Here is a 14,351-nt window from a genome sequence, read left to right as displayed (position 1 = left end):
CTATACATACAGGTGAGGTCACACCTGGGCAGTGACGTCACACAGGTGACACATTCCCCCTCTATACACTATACAAACAGGTGAGGTCACACCTGGGCAGTGACGTCACACAGGTGACACATTCCCCCTCCATACACTATACATACAGGTGAGGTCACACCTGGGCAGTGACATCACACAGGTGACACATTCCCCCTCTATACACTATACAAACAGGTGAGGTCACACCTGGGCAGTGACATCACACAGGTGACACATTCCCCCTCCATACACTATACATACAGGTGAGGTCACACCTGGGCAGTGACATCACACAGGTGACACATTCCCCCTCCATACACTATACATACAGGTGAGGTCACACCTGGGCAGTGACGTCACACAGGTGACACATTCCCCTCCATTCACTATACATACAGGTGAGGTCACACCTGGGCAGTGACGTCACACAGGTGACACATTCCCCCTCTATACACTATACATACAGGTGAGGTCACACCTGGGCAGTGACGTCACACAGGTGACACATTCCCCTCCATACACTATACATACAGGTGAGGTCACACCTGGGCAGTGACGTCACACAGGTGACACATTCCCCCTCTATACACTATACATACAGGTGAGGTCACACCTGGGCAGTGACGTCACACAGGTGACACATTCCCCTCCATACACTATACATACAGGTGAGGTCACACCTGGGCAGTGACGTCACACAGGTGACACATTCCCCCTCTATACACTATACATACAGGTGAGGTCACACCTGGGCAGTGACGTCACACAGGTGACACATTCCCCCTCCATACACTATACATACAGGTGAGGTCACACCTGGGCAGTGACGTCACACAGGTGACACATTCCCCCTCCATACACTATACATACAGGTGAGGTCACACCTGGGCAGTGACGTCACACAGGTGACACATTCCCCCTCTATACACTATACATACAGGTGAGGTCACACCTGGGCAGTGACGTCACACAGGTGACACATTCCCCCTCCATACACTATACATACAGGTGAGGTCACACCTGGGCAGTGACGTCACACAGGTGACACATTCCCCCTCCATACACTATACATACAGGTGAGGTCACACCTGGGCAGTGACGTCACACAGGTGACACATTCCCCCTCTATACACTATACATACAGGTGAGGTCACACCTGGGCAGTGACGTCACACAGGTGACACATTCCCCCTCCATACACTATACATACAGGTGAGGTCACACCTGGGCAGTGACGTCACACAGGTGACACATTCCCCCTCCATACACTATACATACAGGTGAGGTCACACCTGGGCAGTGACGTCACACAGGTGACACATTCCCCCTCTATACACTATACATACAGGTGAGGTCACACCTGGGCAGTGACGTCACACAGGTGATACATTCCCCCTCCATACACTATACATACAGGTGAGGTCACACCTGGGCAGTGACGTCACACAGGTGATACATTCCCCCTCCATACACTATACATACAGGTGAGGTCACACCTGGGCAGTGACGTCACACACGTCTCCCCTCCTCCGTCTCGGTTGCTTGGCTCCGTGTTTGCGTTCCAAGCCCTGACTCACAGACTGTACCATCTGTCACTCCAGTCTAGGGGTGTCTTCCTCTGCACATCGCTACCACTCTGACTGGATCCCAGAACATGGCTATTATTATTCATAGGGCCGGTCTCACAGTACAGTAACCGGGGTGTTCTCCGGGGCTGTCAGTGTCATCCCGGCCCCGTCTCGTTCCCCCCCGCGGGATATAGCAGTGGTGCGATCTCGCTTTGCGGTAACCTCCAGTGTCCGGAGCCGGAGGGGCAGCGGGAGACCCCGCACCGCGGACATCGACCCCGGCAGCTCCCCGTCACCCCCACAGCCGGTGAGTCCTGAGCCCCGAGCAGCCGAGGAGAGGGCAGAGGCGGCATGAATCAGCAGCATCACCCGGGGAGGAGCAGCCGCCTCATCCTCAGCCGGTCCGCAGCTGGAGGGACGAGGAGCATCTCCTGCCCGGGGCTGTATACACTGTATATACTGTGTGAGGGGCTGTATACACTGTCTATACTGTGTGAGGGGCTGTATACACTGTATATACTGTGTGAGGGGCTGTATACACTGTATATACTGTGTGAGGGGCTGTATACACTGTATACACTGTGTGAGGGGCTGTATACACTGTATACACTGTGTGAGGGGCTGTATACACTGTATACACTGTGTGAGGGGCTGTATACACTGTATACACTGTGTGAGGGGCTGTATACACTGTATACACTGTGTGAGGGGCTGTATACACTGTATATACTATGTGAGGGGCTGTATACACTGTATATACTATGTGAGGGGCTGTATACACTGTATATACTGTGTGAGGGGCTGTATACACTGTCTATACTGTGTGAGGGGCTGTATACACTGTCTATACTGTGTGAGGGGCTGTATATACTGTGTGAGGGGCTGTATACACTGTATACACTATGTGAGGGGCTGTATACACTGTCTATACTGTGTGAGGGGCTGTATACACTGTATATACTGTGTGAGGGGCTGTATACACTGTATACACTATGTGAGGGGCTGTATACACTGTCTATACTGTGTGAGGGGCTGTATACACTTTCTATACTGTGTGAGGGGCTGTATACACTGTCTATACTGTGTGAGGGGCTGTATACACTGTGTGAGGGGCTGTATATACTGTCTATACTGTGTGAGGGGCTGTACACACTGTATACACTGTGTGAGGGGCTGTATACACTGTATACACTGTGTGAGGGGCTGTATACACTGTCTATACTATGTGAGGGGCTGTATACACTGTCTGTACTGTGTGAGGGGCTGTATACACTGTCTGTACTGTGTGAGGGGCTGTATACACTGTGTGAGGGGCTGTATATACTGTCTATACTGTGTGAGGGGCTGTACACACTGTATACACTGTGTGAGGGGCTGTATACACTGTCTGTACTGTGTGAGGGGCTGTATACACTGTGTGAGGGGCTGTATATACTGTCTATACTGTGTGAGGGGCTGTACACACTGTATACACTGTGTGAGGGGCTGTATACACTGTATACACTGTGTGAGGGGCTGTATACACTGTATATACTATGTGAGGGGCTGTATACACTGTCTGTACTGTGTGAGGGGCTGTATACACTGTCTATACTGTGTGAGGGGCTGTATACACTGTGTGAGGGGCTGTATATACTGTCTATACTGTGTGAGGGGCTGTACACACTGTATACACTGTGTGAGGGGCTGTATACACTGTATACACTGTGTGAGGGGCTGTATACACTGTATATACTATGTGAGGGGCTGTATACACTGTCTGTACTGTGTGAGGGGCTGTATACACTGTCTATACTGTGTGAGGGGCTGTATACACTGTGTGAGGGGCTGTATATACTGTCTATACTGTGTGAGGGGCTGTATATACTGTCTATACTGTGTGAGGGGCTGTACACACTGTATACACTGTGAGGGGCTGTATACACTGTATACACTGTGTGAGGGGCTGTATACACTGTCTATACTATGTGAGGGGCTGTATACACTGTCTATACTGTGTGAGGAGCTGTATATACTGTATATACTGTGTGAGGGGCTGTATATACTGTGTGAGGGGCTGTATACACTGTCTATACTGTGTGAGGGGCTGTATACACTGTCTATACAGTGTGAGGGGCTGTATACACTGTCTATACTGTGTGAGGGGCTGTATACACTACTGTGTGAGGGGCTGTATACACTGTCTGTACTGTGTGAGGGGCTGTATACACTGTCTATACTGTGTGAGGGGCTGTATACACTGTCTATACTGTGTGAGGGGCTGTATATACTGTATATACTGTGTGAGGGGCTGTATACACTGTCTATACTGTGTGAGGGGCTGTATACACTGTCTATACTGTGTGAGGGGCTGTATACACTGTCTGTACTGTGTGAGGGGCTGTATACACTGTATACACTGTGTGAGGGGCTGTATACACTGTCTGTACTGTGTGAGGGGCTGTATACACTGTCTGTACTGTGTGAGGGGCTGTATACACTGTACTGTGTGAGGGGCTGTATACACTGTATACACTGTGTGAGGGGCTGTATACACTGTCTGTACTGTGTGAGGGGCTGTATACACTGTACTGTGTGAGGGGCTGTATACACTGTATACACTGTGTGAGGGGCTGTATACACTGTCTGTACTGTGTGAGGGGCTGTATACACTGTACTGTGTGAGGGGCTGTATACACTGTATATACTGTGTGAGGGGCTGTATACACTGTCTATACTGTGTGAGGGGCTGTATACACTGTCTATACTGTGTGAGGGGCTGTATACACTGTATATACTGTGTGAGGGGCTGTATACACTGTATACACTATGTGAGGGGCTGTATACACTGTCTATACTGTGTGAGGGGCTGTATACACTGTATATACTGTGTGAGGGGCTGTATACACTGTATACACTATGTGAGGGGCTGTATACACTGTCTATACTGTGTGAGGGGCTGTATACACTTTCTATACTGTGTGAGGGGCTGTATACACTGTCTATACTGTGTGAGGGGCTGTATACACTGTGTGAGGGGCTGTATATACTGTCTATACTGTGTGAGGGGCTGTACACACTGTATACACTGTGTGAGGGGCTGTATACACTGTATACACTGTGTGAGGGGCTGTATACACTGTCTATACTATGTGAGGGGCTGTATACACTGTCTGTACTGTGTGAGGGGCTGTATACACTGTCTGTACTGTGTGAGGGGCTGTATACACTGTGTGAGGGGCTGTATATACTGTCTATACTGTGTGAGGGGCTGTACACACTGTATACACTGTGTGAGGGGCTGTATACACTGTCTGTACTGTGTGAGGGGCTGTATACACTGTCTATACTGTGTGAGGGGCTGTATACACTGTGTGAGGGGCTGTATATACTGTCTATACTGTGTGAGGGGCTGTACACACTGTATACACTGTGTGAGGGGCTGTATACACTGTATACACTGTGTGAGGGGCTGTATACACTGTATATACTATGTGAGGGGCTGTATACACTGTCTGTACTGTGTGAGGGGCTGTATACACTGTCTATACTGTGTGAGGGGCTGTATACACTGTGTGAGGGGCTGTATATACTGTCTATACTGTGTGAGGGGCTGTATATACTGTCTATACTGTGTGAGGGGCTGTACACACTGTATACACTGTGAGGGGCTGTATACACTGTATACACTGTGTGAGGGGCTGTATACACTGTCTATACTATGTGAGGGGCTGTATACACTGTCTATACTGTGTGAGGGGCTGTATATACTGTATATACTGTGTGAGGGGCTGTATATACTGTGTGAGGGGCTGTATAATCTGTCTATACTGTGTGAGGGGCTGTATACACTGTCTATACAGTGTGAGGGGCTGTATACACTGTCTATACTGTGTGAGGGGCTGTATACACTGTCTGTACTGTGTGAGGGGCTGTATACACTGTCTATACTGTGTGAGGGGCTGTATACACTGTCTATACTGTGTGAGGGGCTGTATATACTGTATATACTGTGTGAGGGGCTGTATACACTGTCTATACTGTGTGAGGGGCTGTATACACTGTCTATACTGTGTGAGGGGCTGTATACACTGTCTGTACTGTGTGAGGGGCTGTATACACTGTCTGTACTGTGTGAGGGGCTGTATACACTGTACTGTGTGAGGGGCTGTATACACTGTATACACTGTGTGAGGGGCTGTATACACTGTCTGTACTGTGTGAGGGGCTGTATACACTGTACTGTGTGAGGGGCTGTATACACTGTATACACTGTGTGAGGGGCTGTATACACTGTCTGTACTGTGTGAGGGGCTGTATACACTGTACTGTGTGAGGGGCTGTATACACTGTCTGTACTGTGTGAGGGGCTGTATACACTGTCTGTACTGTGTGAGGGGCTGTATACACTGTCTGTACTGTGTGAGGGGCTGTATACACTGTCTATACTGTGTGAGGGGCTGTATACACTGTCTGTACTGTGTGAGGGGCTGTATACACTGTCTGTACTGTGTGAGGGGCTGTATACACTGTCTATACTGTGTGAGGGGCTGTATACACTGTCTGTACTGTGTGAGGGGCTGTATACACTGTCTGTACTGTGTGAGGGGCTGTATACACTGTCTGTACTGTGTGAGGGGCTGTATACACTGTCTGTACTGTGTGAGGGGCTGTATACACTGTCTGTACTGTGTGAGGGGCTGTATACACTGTCTGTACTGTGTGAGGGGCTGTATACACTGTCTGTACTGTGTGAGGGGCTGTATACACTGTCTGTACTGTGTGAGGGGCTGTATACACTGTCTGTACTGTGTGAGGGGCTGTATACACTGTCTGTACTGTGTGAGGGGCTGTATACACTGTCTATACTGTGTGAGGGGCTGTATACACTGTCTGTACTGTGTGAGGGGCTGTATACACTGTCTGTACTGTGTGAGGGGCTGTATACACTGTCTGTACTGTGTGAGGGGCTGTATACACTGTCTGTACTGTGTGAGGGGCTGTATACACTGTCTATACTGTGTGTAGGGATGTGACTCGCTCAGGTGCAGCGGGAGACAATCATGAGGCAGGTTCTTCCCAAAGTTCATGAGGTTTATTTGCTCCATAAACCATATATCTGCATATCACCAAAATAGCCTCTAGCTTAGGCACAAAAGAACATAAACGTCCGTGGCTTCAGACTCGGACCGAGAGTCTCAGCACATGCTGGGAGGTGTAGTCCTCCCCATATACAACTAATATACACAGGCCAGGGCAATGTCCAGAGCAGCGCTGCATCTGCAGCCGCAGACACAGGAAGGCTTCTCCTTCCTTAGCACACAGGCCACTCTCTGTAGTGTCCCACCTGGACACATGGAAGTCTGTCCACACTCTGACAGACTCCCTCCACTCTCTCACATGTGCCAAACACCTCAATTACATAGCCCTGTAACCACACCCAAAGGGGATCACATGGCTATGACATCACCAAAGGTTGTATAGACACACAGGCTTCCCTGATACAGTGTAACAGAAAGATCAGCAGTACCTCTGCTGATCAATACACCCTGGAGCCTGCATCCCAAGGCCACCCACCTTGAGACCCACAATGGTCATTTAGGACCCTGCTCCTGTTACCACACTGAATGTGCCTGTACACCCGTCCTGGGACACCCACACAGCGCCCCCTAGCCGACACAGTGGTAACTACACCACATGTGTGAGGGGCTGTATACACTGTCTGTAATGTGTGAGGGGCTGTATACACTGTCTATACTGTGTGAGGGGCTGTATACACTGTCTGTACTGTGTGAGAGGCTGTATACACTGTCTGTACTGTGTGAGGGGCTGTATACACTGTCTATACTGTGTGAGGGGCTGTATACACTGTCTATACTGTGTGAGGGGCTGTATACACTGTCTGTACTGTGTGAGGGGCTGTATACACTGTCTATACTGTGTGAGGGGCTGTATACACTGTCTGTAATGTGTGAGGGGCTGTATACACTGTCTATACTGTGTGAGGGGCTGTATACACTGTCTGTAATGTGTGAGGGGCTGTATACACTGTCTGTACTGTGTGAGGGGCTGTATACACTGTATATACTGTGTGAGGGGCTGTATACACTGTCTATACTGTGTGAGGGGCTGTATACACTGTCTATACTGTGTGAGGGGCTGTATACACTGTCTATACTGTGTGAGGGGCTGTATACACTGTCTATACTGTGTGAGGGGCTGTATATACTGTATATACTGTGTGAGGGGCTGTATACACTGTCTATACTGTGTGAGGGGCTGTATATACTGTCTATACTGTGTGAGGGGCTGTATACACTGTCTGTAATGTGTGAGGGGCTGTATATACAGTTGTGGCCAAAAGTATTGACACCCCTGCAATTCAGTAAGATAATACTCAGTTTCTTCCTGAAAATGATTGCAAACACAAATTCTTTGGTATTATTATCTTCATTTAATTTGTCTTAAATGAAAAAACACAAAAAGAATTGTCCTAAAGCAAAATTGGATATAATTCCACACCAAACATAACAAAGAGGGTGGACAAAAGTATTGGCACTGTTGGAAAAATCCTGTGATGCTTCTCTAATTTGTGTAATTAGCAGCACCTGTAACTTACCTGTGGCACCTAACAGGTGTTGGCAATAACTAAATCACACTTGCAGCCAGCTGACATGGATTAAAGTTGACTCAACCTCTGTCCTGTGTCCTTGTGTGTACCACATTGAGCATGGAGAAAAGAAAGAAGACCAAAGAACTGTCTGAGGACTTGAGAAACCAAATTGTGAGGAAGCATGAGCAATCTCAAGGCTACAAGTCCATCTCCAAAGACCTGAATGTTCCTGTGTCCACCGTGCGCAGTGTCATCAAGAAGTGTAAAGCCCATGGCACTGTGGCTAACCTCCCTAGATGTGGACGGAAAAGAAAAATTGACAAGAGATTTCAACGCAAGATTGTGCGGATGTTGGATAAAGAACCTCGACTAACATCCAAACAAGTTCAAGCTGCCCTGCAGTCCGAGGGTACCACAGTGTCAACCCGTACTATCCGTCGGCATCTGAATGAAAAGGGACAGTACAGTAGGAGACCCAGGAAGACCCCACTTCTTACCCCGAGACATAAAAAAGCCAGGCTGGAGTTTGCCAAAACTTACCTGAAAAAGCCTAAAACGCTTTGGAAGAATGTTCTCTGGTCAGATGAAACAAAAGTAGAGCTTTTTGGGCAAAGGCATCAACATAGAGTTTTACAGGAGAAAAAAAGACGCATTCAAAGAAAAGAACACGGTCCCTACAGTTAAACATGGCGGAGGTTCCCTGATGTTTTGGGGTTGCTTTGCTGCCTCTGGCACTGGACTGCTTGACCGTGTACATGGCATTATGAAGTCTGAAGACTACCAACAAATTTTGCAGCATAATGTAGGGCCCAGTGTGAGAAAGCTGGGTCTCCCTCAGAAGGTCATGGGTCTTCCAGCAGGACAATAACCCAAAACACACTTCAAAAAGCACTAGAAAATGGTTTGAGAGAAAGCACTGGAGACTTCTAAGGTGGCCAGCAATGAGTCCAGACCTGAATCCCATAGAACACCTGTGGAGAGATCTAAAAATGGCAGTTTGGAGAAGGCACCCTTCAAATATCAGGGACCGGGAGCAGTTTGCCAAAGAAGAATGGTCTAAAATTCCAGCAGAGCATTGTAAGAAACTCATTGATGGTTACCGGAAGCGGTTGGTCGCAGTTATTTTGGCTAAAGGTTGTGCAACCAAGTATTAGGCTGAGGGTGCCAATACTTTTGTCTGGCCCATTTTTGGAGTTTTGTGTGAAATGATCAATGTTTTGCTTTTTGCTTCATTCTCTTTTGTGTTTTTTCATTTAAGACAAATGAAATGAAGATAATAATACCAAAGAATGTGTGTTTGCAATCATTTTCAGGAAGAAACTGAGTATTATCTGACAGAATTGCAGGGGTGTCAATACTTTTGGCCACAACTGTACTGTATATACTGTGTGAGGGGCTGTATATACTGTGTGCAGGGCTGTATATACTGTGTGCAGGGCTGTATGTACTGTATATACTGTACGCAGGGCTGTATATACTGTGTGCAGGGCTGTATATACTGTATATACTGTGTGCAGGGCTGTATATACTGTATATACTGTGTGCAGGGCTGTATGTACTGTATATACTGTGTGCAGGGCTGTATATACTGTATATACTGTGTGCAGGGCTGTATATACTGTGTGCAGGGCTGTATATACTGTATATACTGTGTGCAGGGCTGTATATACTGTATATACTGTGTGCAGGGCTGTATATACTGTATATACTGTGTGCAGGGCTGTATGTACTGTATATACTGTGTGCAGGGCTGTATATACTGTATATACTGTGTGTAGGGTTGTATGTACTGTGTAAATAAAGGGTTAAATCAATAAAATTCACCTCTAAAAAGGTATACTCCAAATAGAACTATGCAAGCAGAAGAAAAAGGAGTACAAATACCCAATACAAATTTATTAATTCATGACAATAGACTTTTTATCCAAAATTAAGAAATATTTAAAATTATTACATAAAAAATTCCAAAGTGAAGGACACATGACAATAGGTCTGACACATTCACATAGTTATATGGACCTGGGATTCAGAAATCATAAAAAAATTTCATAATGATATAATATACCAAATATAGTGTATATCCACTATAACACTATCATAGTGCTGGAAGCTCACAGAAGTGGCTATGGGTATAGTCGACTCCAATATAATTATATCACCATAAATATGGCCCCCAAAATATCTTAAAGTTGCCAAAAGAACCAATCCAGCACAAAATAGAATCTCACTCAAATTGGTCCCAGTAAGCGGCCAGATCGTGCAGCCCCAACGCGCGTGGGCTTCCTCACACGTGCACAGCCCCCTGGTTGTGGCCCATTGTCTGGTGGTGACCCTTCTATATATCTGGGGATATGTCTCTGGTTGTGGCCTATTGTACTATGGTGACCCTACTATATATCTGGGGATGTGTCTCTTGTTCTGGCCCATTGTCTGGTGACCCTTCTATATACCTGGGGATATGTCTCTGGTCGGGGCCCATTGTACGGTGGTGACCTTTCTTTATATCTGGGGATGTATCTCTTCTTCTGGCCCATTGTCTGGTGTGACCCTTCTATATACCTGGGGATATGTCTCTGGTCGGGGCCCATTGTACTGTGGTGACCCTACTATATATCTGGGGATGTGTCTCTTGTTCTGGCCCATTGTCTGGTGGTGACCCTTCTATATACCTGGGGACATGTCTCTGGTCGTGGCCCTTTGTCTGGTGGTGACCCTTCTATATACCTGGGGATATGTCTCTGCTCGTGGCCCTTTGTCTGGTGGTGACCCTTCTATATACCTGGGGATATGTCTCTGGTCGTGGCCCATTGTACGGTGGTGACCCTTCTTTATATCTGGGGATGTGTCTCTTCTTCTGGCCCATTGTCTGGTGGTGACCCTTCTATATACCTAGGGATATGTCTCTGGTCCTGGCCCATTGTCTGGTCGTGACCCTTCTATATACCTGGGGATATGTCTCTGGTCGTGACCCATTGTACGGTAACGGTGGTGACCCTTCTATATACCTGGGGATATGTCTCTGGTTCTGGCCCATTGTCTGGTGGTGACCCTTCTATATACCTAGGGATATGTCTCTGGTCATGGCCCATTGCCTGGTGGTGACCCTTCTATATACCTGGAGATATGTCTCTGGTCATGGCCCATTGCCTGGTGGTGACCCTTCTATATACTTGGAGAAATGTCTCTTGTTCTGGCCCATTGTCTGGTGGTGACCCTTCTAAATACCTGGAGGCTGTGGCTTTATTTTCCCACATTCACAGTATGACCATGCCCTGATATTACACTTGTCATACTCGCGACAATCTCCGTCTCCTTTTCATGTCAGCTTATGATCTGGGGAGCAGGGCGATAAGCCGCTCCTCTCCAATTCTGGTGTCCCCTGACTTCTTCCATTTGATGGTGTCCTGGCCCCATTGATGTTATTGTGGCCTTTGAGGCTGGTACTTCATTTTTCATATTTGTGGTTTTCTTTTCTTGTAGTTTATAATTCTGTGTTTGTTTATAAACAGCAGGCAGTCTGAGCAAGCAGAGCTGCAGTGTAAAGCATGGAGGAAGGCCAGAACCACAGCATGGGATTCTGATGAGTGCAGGTATGGTTTACACACTCATTAGCCAGAACAGCTAGGCCGTATAAAAAGGCCACTGATATTACCCAGACGTGAGTCATCACCTGGTGGCCTCAGCCACTAACCCGCAACTGTGTGTCCACTTTGAAGGGTGGTGATTACTCCTGGGTATAAACCTCATTAAGGCATATGGACAACATATGGGACCCTTCAAGTGCCAGGGCGGAGGGCTGATCTGGAGGATCTGACACTTATGTGATTTACATGGACGGCTCTTTCTCGGAATGGTCCTACCCTGCTGCAGGGGCGAGGTAAATGTGCGCCCCCATGTGCCTTATGTCAGTAATGTCAGCTGATTAGAGGTTTGAGGAGCTGCCCGGTGTCTTTGTGGACAACCCCTTTAAGAGCCCTTACATCCTGCACGTTGGAGCACACGGCGAGTATCCTGGGGCTCGAGTCTTCATCTCTTAGCAGCCACCATCAGATGCTGGTTGGAATGAGAAGTCCATCGGGGCCCATTACACGCGCTGATTTGCTTCCGCTTGTGGCCTAAAAGCTTCAGTTCTGTCCAGATGAGGAGCGCAGCTAGCGGGAGCGGCCGAGGTGACGGGAATCAGACGATCCGGGTGCCAACGTGTTCTTCCAGTAAGATGTGGATGTGAGCAGCGTTTCCCTGTGGTGTTGAGTAATGCAGGCTCTTCTGCAGTAGTGCTGAACAGTAGTGCTGAGGTTAGGGGCGCAGCCTGTGCCCTCGGTGTTGGGGGCCACTCTGCCGTCGCCGGGCATTTTGGATACAAGGAGGGGGCCGTGATCTGAATCTTTAGCCCTGTGAGAATTCAGGAGGGATTAAAGCCATATTCCTTCTAAAACGTCACATATCTAATCCTGGTGGGTCGGGGTCTCTGCCGCTAGTCCTGGTGGGTCGGGGTCTCTGCCGCTAGTCCTGGTGGGTCGGGGTCTCTGCCGCTAGTCCTGGTGGGTCGGGGTCTCTGCCGCTAGTCCTGGTGGGTCGGGGTCTCTGCCGCTAGTCCTGGTGGGTCGGGGTCTCTGCCGCTAGTCCTGGTGGGCCGGGGTCTCTGTCGCTAGTCCTGGTGGTCCCAGCTGCAGGCTGGGTACGGAGGGGCTTGTGCTGTGCGTCCTCCTTTCTATTCAGTCTGTGGTAGGGTGCGGCTGCCTCTGGGGGAAAACGTGGGTACGTGGCCCCCTGTCCTGATGCGGGAGTCTCTATGGTGGGATCTTAATTGGAGATTATTGGGAATATCATCTGTCCTCTGCCCGCGAGCCGTCCGGCAAGTCCCTGCTCTGTGTATATGAGGCGGATGGAAACCGGAAACCATGTGGCCATGTGCGCCGTTCTCTCGCCCCGTAGACAGCGCCGCTCGTGCTCGCGCATCACCGTTACTTGGAATGTCCGTTCTAGTGATCGGTGGTCCCCCAGACATTCTTCATCCATCCTGTGCTCTGAGGTAATGTCCCTTTAAGCCCGGTTGTCGTGAGTCATTTTGCTTCCTCTCCATTGTTGCAGTTGTCAGGAGACGTTGTTTCTGCGTATCTCGGCCGTTACAATGCAACAAACGCTCAGCTCCTGTATTCACTACTGTATCTGTTGTGCACACAAGTCAGGGTCACGTCCGCCCCGGTGTACTGTGCGGTGACTTTCCTGCTTCCCGGTGAGGGTTGCGGTGGTTTCTTGTCTCTTCGGTGCCTGTAGTTTTCCTCATCTGTAAAGTTAGGGAGACGTCACGGAAGGGGGTCACAATTCTGATTACAGGGACCCCACAGATCCTGAGATCGGCGGCGATCAGCTGTGGTCGTCCAATAAAGGGGATCTGTGTGATGTATCACGAGGCTCACTGATGTTTAGTTGTGTTGGTGTAAAGGTACTGTCACACTTAGCGATGTACCAGCGATCCCGACCAGCGATATGATGCGGTCAGGATCGCTGGTGCATCGCTAAGTGGTCGCTAGTGAGCTGCCACACAGGCAGATCTCACCAGTGACATCGCAGGGGTCGGGGGTCGCTACTTACCTGTCAGACGAGGTGATCATGACGTCCTCCCGCCCGGCTCCACGCGTCGCTCGTTGGCGCCACAGGAAGCTCAGCAGGAAGCTGACGACGAGAAACGGTCCAGGACGTTCTCACGCGATCAGCGATAACCAGCGGGGGAGCGGTCGGAGGTAAGTATCACACATAGCGATATCGCTTAGTGTGACAGGCCCTTAACACTGCAGCCCCTTCTTCCCCTGCTGCGAGGCCTCAGTTTCCCAATTGTACAGGGGGCAACAGCCGCACCTGTTCACTTGAATGGGGCTGCACCTCCCAGTGATGGGGGGCCGCTGAGGATGGGAAGAACAGTGCAGGGGACTCGGTCCTATAGGATAAGGGAGAAGTCCAATAAAGAGGTAATGTTGTGAATACAACTCTATACCTGTATATGACCTCAAAGATGGGGGTCCTCAGGTTAACCCTCTATGAGCCAGAATGGAGGGTTATTATTCCCCATTATAGTAACATAGTTTTGAAGGCTGAAGGAAGACCTTATGTCCATCTAGTTCAGCCTATTTTTAGTGCAGCCTTTCTGCATTGTTGATCCTGGGGAAGGC

At 48.8% G+C, this 14,351-nt stretch overlaps 1 protein-coding gene across 3 annotated transcripts in view; it reads left to right on the top strand.

Moving 5' to 3' along the window:
• Nucleotides 1–1,619: 1,619 nt before the first annotated feature.
• The window catches only part of TTLL7 (tubulin tyrosine ligase like 7), a 204,912-nt gene continuing 192,180 nt past the window's right edge, over nucleotides 1,620–14,351 (top strand). For 2 of the 3 annotated variants that reach the window (XM_073544895.1, XM_073544893.1), the window contains exons 1-2: nucleotides 1,620–1,896; nucleotides 11,691–11,771. The gene's annotated coding sequence lies outside the window, so the exon portion shown is untranslated. The remainder of the gene's footprint in view (nucleotides 1,897–11,690; nucleotides 11,772–14,351) is intronic. The other variant, XM_073544894.1, reaches the window with a different exon arrangement.

The sequence above is a fragment of the Dendrobates tinctorius genome, unplaced genomic scaffold (genome assembly GCF_039654945.1).
Source record: "Dendrobates tinctorius isolate UK_male_01 unplaced genomic scaffold, ASM3965494v1 ptg000138l, whole genome shotgun sequence".
In the NCBI taxonomy this organism is placed as follows: Eukaryota; Metazoa; Chordata; class Amphibia; order Anura; family Dendrobatidae; genus Dendrobates; species Dendrobates tinctorius.
This window is presented reverse-complemented; position numbering and strand designations above follow the sequence as displayed.